Source organism: Cryptomeria japonica, chromosome 6 (assembly GCF_030272615.1).
Source record: "Cryptomeria japonica chromosome 6, Sugi_1.0, whole genome shotgun sequence".
In the NCBI taxonomy this organism is placed as follows: Eukaryota; Viridiplantae; Streptophyta; class Pinopsida; order Cupressales; family Cupressaceae; genus Cryptomeria; species Cryptomeria japonica.
In genome coordinates this window covers 51673958-51683004 of record NC_081410.1, presented here as the reverse complement: position 1 = coordinate 51683004, position 9047 = coordinate 51673958, and the positions used below count along the sequence as shown (strand labels likewise).

Genomic DNA, 9047 nt, shown 5'->3' with positions numbered 1-9047 from the left:
GCAAACGCTTCCACTAAAACCTAATCTTAAACTTGGGCTTTCTCATGTTGTGTGATGTTGCATATATATTCGGTCTGGTAGCCATGTGAATCTTTTTGAATTCACCATTTCTTGGGCAGGAAAGTACAAAACAGAAGTGATAAATTTATATTACTGAATCAGACATATAATTTTATGTCTCTTAATTCTATTTATTATTCTGATTACAGAGATTACAGAATGCGATCCAAAATCAACATTTTGTAATCCTCCTCCTAAAATGGGTGTAAACACCAGCACTATGCAGAGCTGAAATAAGTAAAACACATCATACAGTTTGTGTAACATCGTACAAAATACATTGTCAAACTATTAAAAAAATTATATCTTCCAGTAGCTCAGGAATATCCAAATGTCTTGCTTACCGTAGAAAGACTGAAATTTGATAAAGAGTGCAGCGGTGGGTAACGTGAGGGGGCTACCATAAACAGTGATTAAACCAGTTTTTAATAATGAATAGAATCCTTTCATTATCTTGTGCCACATTTTATCCTAATCTTTCATATAGGAAACCGATCAAATTTTAATTATTGACTATCAAAAGTTAATTTTGTGGGTTTTTGGTTGGAGGATATAGAGGCTTCACATTTCACACGACTATTCAAGAGAGTTGGCTGACAAAACAGGCATGCTGGAGCTTTCATTCCTAGGGTTTAGCAATTGTGCAGGAGACTGCAGGTAATAAATCATGGTGGCTAGGTGGCATGTGCAATGCAATTCACGTGCCTTGTCTCTGTTATCACAGTTTGCATATATGCAAGGGAGCTCATGAATATATTGAAGCAATATATTTGGGAAGGATTATTTTGTTTCCTGTGAACTTTACCCATTTTTTCTCATCAGTATTGTTGATACAATTTGTGAAGAATCTTGAGGTAAGTCCCTTTGCATTTTACTTTTGTTGTTTCATTTGAGTTCTAAATTTTTCCCTCCTTTTACTCCCGTCTAATCAGAATAGAATGTGGACTAGCGCAGTTGTTTTGCATCATCACCTTCTCTATAGTTGAATTTAGGTTTTTTTGTTGCACAATGTATCCGAGTGGCAGGTAAGGATATATTTGAGTTCTTGCTTAGGTTATGAATATTTCAAGTGTTTGAACTAATTCATGCTACTGTGCCTGTTCTTATTTTGTTAAAGTGCCTGTTGCTTATAATTTGTCATTTTCAATTGCTTAAAATGCTCATATCACCATCTCAACAAAACCATTTTGTAAATATCATGCAACTGTGGCATGGCATCTAGTGGAGGCATTTATTTCAAACTCCTAAAATGCTTTGGCGGAAATTCCATTTATTCTACAATTATGTCCAAATTTGGCATTTAAAATTCACCATTTCCCTGTTTGCATACATTTTTTTGCAGGATGTGTTCAGTATTTGTATGCGTTTTAATGTTGAACCCAATTGTTTTCCTTCCTTAGATCAACAAGATATGAATGATTGCTTACTTTTATGTATCAACGATGGCATTGCATGTAAAATCAGAGCGGCAATTATATAATATATGTATCATTGATCTGTGAAAATTTTCTACAAATTGTATATTTTACTTATGGGCTCTTTCAGCAAGATGTGATTTTGATGTATGAAGTAAGATCTGTATTGCATGTTTCCCAAGTGAGCAAATTTGAGTAACATATCTGATCTTACTGAGGAAATTGCTGATGTGATTTTGATGTATGAAGTATGATCTGTATTGCATGTTTCCCAAGTCGGCAATTTTGAGTAAAATATCTGATCTTACTAAGGAAATTCGCCTCCCTGATGAGCTTAAAAGATCACTCAGCATCTGGTCTCTTACTTTTATGGCTGTAAACTATCTGGAGCAAATTTTTACTCTGCTTTCTTAATGGGAGTTTTGTATGCAACCAAATTAACCTGCAAAATTCTTTGCCAATCTATCTATCTGATAGCTCTATTATTGGGAGCTATGAATGCAGTTAGAATGGCCATCACCTGATGTATCCCCTTGATAGTCTGGAACAGCTGCTGTGCTTGATTTCAGATCTCTTCTCTGCATTCTACTCCTGCACAACATATATTTCATTAGTTGTATCTTCAGTGCTCTGCCCTTCCTCATTGATTATGGGGTTTCTTCTCCATGGCACAATGAGCATTTCCATGTTTTGCAATAAAAAATGTGTGATTTCTACTTATCTTCTACTGACAAGATTTTATACCGAGAGAAAATTGAGAAGTAATACATACAGTCCTCTTATTAGATGCTGAATTTCAAGCACTCGATAGTTATATCACTCTAAGCTCTCAATAGACACCAGTATGGTGAGGAATGTCTTGTCTCTGGACACTAATTAGAGGAGTGCCCCCTTGTTGTTGATTCTTGGTGATCATCTCTGGCATATTGGGGAAGAAAGGCATGGTAAAACCACTAGAAAGTTCCACCCTAGCAACATGCATTCTAATTGCCATAGAAAAGTCTTATTGAAAGTTCCACCCTAGCAACATGCATTGTAATTGCCATAGAAAAGTAATCAAGAAGTCTTCGAAATCAAGTGCTGCCTATTTGAAAATTTATTATTCCTTTATTGATCATCTAATTTGAAAGAGCTGAGCAAATTGCAGAATAGCTTGGGTTCCATTTATTTGTATCTAACTCACACTGAATCATCCATCCTCTGTGCTCTGCCATTTTTGTAATGCAGAGCTCACTTTACTGTGTAGAGTATTCCATTTCTTTTGGTTTTAATAGGAACTATTTTATGCTTAGGTCAGCAGCTTAGCTCAACTCATCATTTACCATGAGATTCATCATTTGTTGCTCTGTGGGTTTTGTGCACTCTGAGAACATTCTAAAACACTATTTTTCCTACCCAATGGAATGTAATTTGCATTCGATTCTTACCTGTTAACAGATTTCAGAATCTGTTCATCTCTACCCAGCTTGGCTTCACTCCTAACTATTTTATCATCCATGTCTGCATCCTAGTTAAATAGGTCTAGAAAAATAAAATAAGAAGCCATCAACAGCCCCATGTAAGATTGCATACTTTCAGAAAAAATAAAGTAAATTATATAGCAGAGATGCCTATATTTTGCAATAATGATCAGAATGAAGATTCCAAACACCTGGAGAGACATGTATAGCTTCAAAGAAACTACTTGATGGATGGGAACAAAGGATAGAAAAAATTATATCGCAGAGATGCCTATATTTTGCAATAATGATCAGAATGAAGATTCCAAACACCTGGAGAGACATGTATAGCTTCAAAGAAACTAGTTACTGAAGAAGCCGAGATATCATGGAACACGGTGATAATTGTTAAGATTCCATGTCTTCCTATTTACACCAGTAACCTGCAAGAAATAAACACCGATATGAAAACACAGCTTCCTCAAGTCCATATCCCTGTGATCACCATGTTTTCGAACCTCAGCCAGACCGTTTGCACTTAGTGATAATTAGGAAACCAATGGATTACTGCACAAACAGAAATATCTCAACTGAAAATCCAGAAAATTTTGGCAGAAATTATAGATTGTTGCCAATACCTTTACCCCAGTTTATTTTAAGTATTCAATTAGTAAGCTATTTTCCTGAACTGTTTGTGTTTTTGGGCCACCCTTAAACCACACACTAAGCAACAAATTAAGCCAGTCAACTCTGAGTGTTTAACACTTTTAAGCTTTGACTTAACACTTTTAAGCCTAGAAGTCAAAGCTTAGTCAACTCTGAGTGTTTAACGCTTTGACTTAACACTTTTAAGCCTAGAAGTCAAAGCTTAGTGTGTGTGATTTAAGCCTTCCCTTGTTTTTGTTATTTTGAAATATTTTTTAAAATACATGTAACATTTACTTTGTAATTACAATTTCCCTAAATTGAAATTGATGTTGTATTAAATTGTTTCCATCTTTTGTTATTTACAGTTGTTAAATAGTTAGCCATGGTGGCTACTTTGTAATTACAATTTCCCTAAATTGAAATTGATGTTGTATTAAATTGTTTCCATCTTTTGTTATTTATAGAGTTGTTAAATAGTTAGCCATGGTGGCTACTATTCTGTTTCTCCAATATATCTTGTTTATTAAATAATGTCACATTTAATCTGCAATACGCTTCATGAATTCTCATTTATTTTACATGTCGAATTTGCAGCCTCATGTCATCACCTCCAAAAGCAAGTACAATATTAGACCTGTGTAGACAATGTACCAGATCTTTATTTGAGGGAGATATTTTTGTTATCTATGGGCCAACATATAACAAATACAATAATGTACAAAACAAAATGGAAATTGACCTTATTAGAATATTTAATTATATTTTAGTCACTTATATTTAGTTCATTGTTTAATGGGTCATTTAACTTTTTAGTTAATTAGCTTTTAAGCTTTATTTAGCGTTTAGCTTTTTAGTAGTTCATTTTAAACGACTTGTTCTTAATTTAGAACGTTGTTTTGTAATCTCTCTATATACGTTTGTATATTGTTGAATACATTATCCGATTATTGAATCATTCATTCAATTTATTTTTCATGGTATTAGAGCGGGTCGATGGGATTCTTTAAAGTTTGGCAAATTTTTTGATAAAAATTCATGGCTTTCTTTCTGGAATATTTTCCAGATCTTGGGTTTCTGGTTCGTGGGCAAATTTTTTTTGTGTTGGGCAGTAGTTCATGTTTTTTTTAGGGTTCTGGAGATTTTCGGCCTGCAACCTGGAGGTTTTTTTTTGTAGATTGAAAATTTTCCTAGGATTTCTGCAATTTTCGACTAGGGTTTTAACCCTTCAGTTCAAGTCGGAATTTTATTTTGGTTGCAAATTATTGGTGGGTTTTTCGAGACCTCAATTGGGTTGTCGTCATATTTTTCTGGGTGTATCGTTTTTCGTGCCTCAATTTTTGAGCCGTCGGATTTGCATTCTGATTTCAGATTCTTGGTGGGTTTTTTGAGAGCTTTTTTGGGTTGGTTGCAGATTTTTCAGGGTGCCTCGTTTTCCATGCCTCGAATTTTGTGCCAGCAAATTTGCCTTGGAATTTAAAAAACAGTCAGCAATTTCTGCTAATTCTGTGGACGTCGGGAATTTTGGTGTCTTCTAGGCATCGTTTATGTTGTACATCCGACCTAGGGTTTCTGCCCCTATTTTTTTTGTGTTTTTTTTGGAAAAACATCGTCAATATTTTTCTGTTTTTTTTAACAAAAAAATCAGAGGTATTTTTTTATTTTCTGTAAATTATTTTTTTATTTTCTGATAATTTTCAGGAAAAATTTCAGGTTTTAAGTTTGCAGAAAATTTTAATTTCTGGGTTTCTTCCAAACCTTGAATTTGTACCTTAAAATTCATGCCAAAATTCTCCTCTAGGGTTTCAGATTTTTTGTGCAGCTGCTTCTATTCTGATTTTTGAATCAGATTCTTCTATCTCATGCTTTCACTAGATTGACCTCGTTCAACCTCCATTTTTGTGATGGCATCTTTGACCAACATCATGTTGGAACACAAACAAAAGTTCAACAGCTACCACAACACCTGAAAACAGTGCATGTTCATGATATCTGAATATCGTTACCTTTATTAGATTGATTTAAGCCAGACCTCGTCTTACAGGTCCCATGGTTTTCATGATTTTTTCCACAAAAAATCATGGGAGGGTTTTCACGATTTTTTCCTCAAAAATTGTTCGCAGGGTTTATAATTTTCCCTTAAAAATTATCTCATTTGTAATTCATGATATTCACGTAAGATTTTAATTATCTGGGTTTTACTGTTTTTTTTCCACAAAAACGATGATTTGTAACCTCAGATTTCTTGGTTTTTCAATTTTCTCCTCAAAATCGTAAATTCTCTTTTCGAGGGTTCCTATTTTAGGGTTTGACGATTTTTTCCTCAAAATCGTGCTTTGTTGCAGTTAGTTTGGGTCGCACTTGCCAGGGCGAACATCTGTAATCGTGATATCTTGCAGTCAGTTTTGGAGTTGGCACTCTTTTGCAAAAGGGTTTGCCAATTTTTCCTCAAAATCATGGTTTCAGGTTTTAGTTTAGTTACCGAACATCAGGTTGGATGGATTCTGGTATTCTTGGTCATTAACACTTTTAAGATCTAGGGAGGGTCTCCACCGTAGCAGAGTGTTCTTTTCATTTGTGATCAAAAGACCCATGTCTTCTGTAGGGTCGCACCTGCCAGGGCGAACATCTGCAATTGTGAGAGATTGCAGTCAGTTTTGGAGTTGGTACTCTTTTGCAAAAGGGTTTGCCGATTTTTCCTCAAAATCATGGTTTTAGGTTTCAGTTTAGTTACCCAACGTCAGGTTGGATGGATTCTGGTATTCTTGGTCATTAACACTTTTAAGATCTAGGGAGGGTCTCCATCGTAGCAGAGTGTTCTTTTCATTTGTGATCGAAAGACCCGTGTCTTCTGTAGGGTAGTTAGTAGATATAATGACCATTAAGGGAGGGTATTAAAATATTTAATTATATTTTAGTCACCTATATTTAGTTCCTTGTTTAATGGGTCATTTAGCTTTTTAGTTAATTAGCTTTTAAGCTTTATTTAGCGTTTAGCTTTTTCTTTTTAGTTAATTAGCTTTTAAGCTTTATTTAGAGTTTAGCTTTTTAGTAGTTCACTTTAAACAACTTGTTCTTAATTTAGAACGTTGTCTTGTAATCTCTATATATACGCTTGTATATTGTTGAATACATTATCCGATTATTGAATCATTCATTCAATTTATTTTTCAGACCTTGTGGACTAGAAGGGCCAAATGACAATAACCATGAATATTAGCAACAACTTAATTGACACATTCCTGCCCCGCAATACCATTGGATCCAACATTCAAATAACCAACTTCTCAATAAAAAACAAAACTTAATACAAAAGAAAACATAATACAAAAGGGGGGACACAACTTATTGCATTGTCTTAATTGTAAAAAGTATCATTGAAAGTGTTCCACATGGTCCAAGGGGTTGAGCTTGTTTGGTTAAAGCATTGAGTTCTCAATGTGGAGACCCAAGTTCAACTCCCATGAGGGACACCTTTGTGTAGAATTCTAAGTTGTGACTCTTGGTCTTCCATTGGTTTAAAGTGGATTTCTAAGTTGTGACCCTTGGTCTTCCAATTGTTGTTTCTAGTTTGGTGCTCTAAAGGAGTTAGTATTTGTAATAAGTTTGCTCAAAAGGAGTTGATATTTGTAATAAGTTTGTAACGTGGATGCTCGAATGAGCAAAAAATGAGCTTTGTGATTCTATGATACTTAATACAAAAAAAAAGTGTTCCACGTGTTTGCAACCAACATAAGGTAACTTGATTTGACCATTTCTCAACTAGTGGAAGCTGCCATGTTAACAAAGGTCAAGTTGAAGTCCATGTTAAAGATGACATGGTCACTGTACGTTTCTAATCCTTTGAATTTAATTTCATTTTTCATATTTAATTAACATACCCCTACTATGCATTGATACTTATTTTTGCAGGGTTTTATCTCGAACTTGTATATAGATTTATGGACAGCTTTGTACATGTTTTCAACAATAGTCATGCCCCTCATTCTCTTCAAGAATCTTGTGCGTAGTGGTCCAAAGGGTACCCACTCCTTCCATCCATCACAGTCTAGCTTTGTCCAAGAACTCAATGATTGATGTACAAAATGTCAAAAACACATTTGCAAACACTGTCCAGATGCAATATCAAGGTAAGCACACAAAGCTTTGCTACTTTAATTTTAGATTTGCATTGCATAATAAAAGCAATTGTTCAATTACTATATACAATGCATAACAACTATATTTTACTTGCAAACTATTGGCATACTAAAGGCAAAAGATGTTCACTTACCTCATTATGAGATCTGTTGCAAGTCATGCCACTACTCATTGCCATTTGACATTGCTATTGACCTAGACTTTTTCTACTACACACATTGCAATAAAGTCACACAACTACCCTATCATCACAATATAAAATGCACCTTGCATAGGTAGGAAGACAATTATGATTGCACACATTTCACCAATGATGTTTATCATGCACAGATTGCAACTCTCTGGCACATTCACATTAGCTTTGAACAACACCATTGTTCACATTGTTAAACAGTAACCCTCTGTAATACAAATTACAAAACCTTTAACCTATATCATTTTCCATGACACTTTGCTTAATTACATTTTTGTCTATGTAAACAAAACATGTCTTTTGTACTCCATCTTTCAAACTCATGATGTCAACTTTCGCAAAAACTCCATATTGATACTCAGCTCAGTTTGAATCATCAAATTAAACTAATTTAATATGAAATGAAATGCATGCTACATTTTTCTTTCCTATTATCAAAATTTTGTTTCTTCAATTTTCACTTTCAGATTTCGTAAAGTTAGCAATTATATTAGATATAGCAAGATTTTGGTTAAATACATACTAATAGTATTAGAGCATTTTCTTACAATGCGCATGCTTTTGTTCTTTATTTGTTGCAGTATAAAATTTTATGTCTACGAGTTATACTTATTTTAGTTAACAAAGTATTTCACACTTTGATATTACACTACCATTGTACTAATATATTTCCCTGTCTTCTTTTTGCAGGTGTCCCAAAAAGATGGAATGCAATAGGCAAGATCGTACAAGTTCACACGAGCATATAAGAAAATGGTAGCACCTGTCAATTCTACTAAGCACATTTAGATTTGTAGCATATCCTATTGATTCTATGATGTCCATAAAAGATAACGAAACATTGAGAATAAATATGAATGCTTTTATTTTGTAGAATTTGCATAGATATGCTACCATTGCATTAATACACATGTTTTGATTTTGTAGATGCCTCAATAACATGGAAATCAGTTGGTAGGATGCTAAAGAATAGACAATAAAATGGTAAAACATGTGTAATATGCAAAATAATTTGATCCTTATACCATCTTTTGATTTACTCTATAAGCTACATATGTTGCTTTTCTTCACTATAGCCAAATGAGTGACATTGGGCGAAAAAAGATCCCCTCTTGTAGTGTGCATACACAAAAGTGACATTGAATGAAAAAACAT

At 34.1% G+C, this 9047-nt stretch overlaps 1 long non-coding RNA gene across 1 annotated transcript; it reads left to right on the top strand.

The window, feature by feature from the left end:
- The first annotated feature begins 373 nt into the window (after positions 1-373).
- On the top strand, positions 374-8818 carry LOC131064236 (uncharacterized). Its single transcript, XR_009358145.1, has 2 exons — positions 374-914; positions 8583-8818. It is a non-coding gene; the product is annotated as an uncharacterized LOC131064236 (long non-coding RNA).
- The last annotated feature ends 229 nt before the right edge of the window (positions 8819-9047 follow it).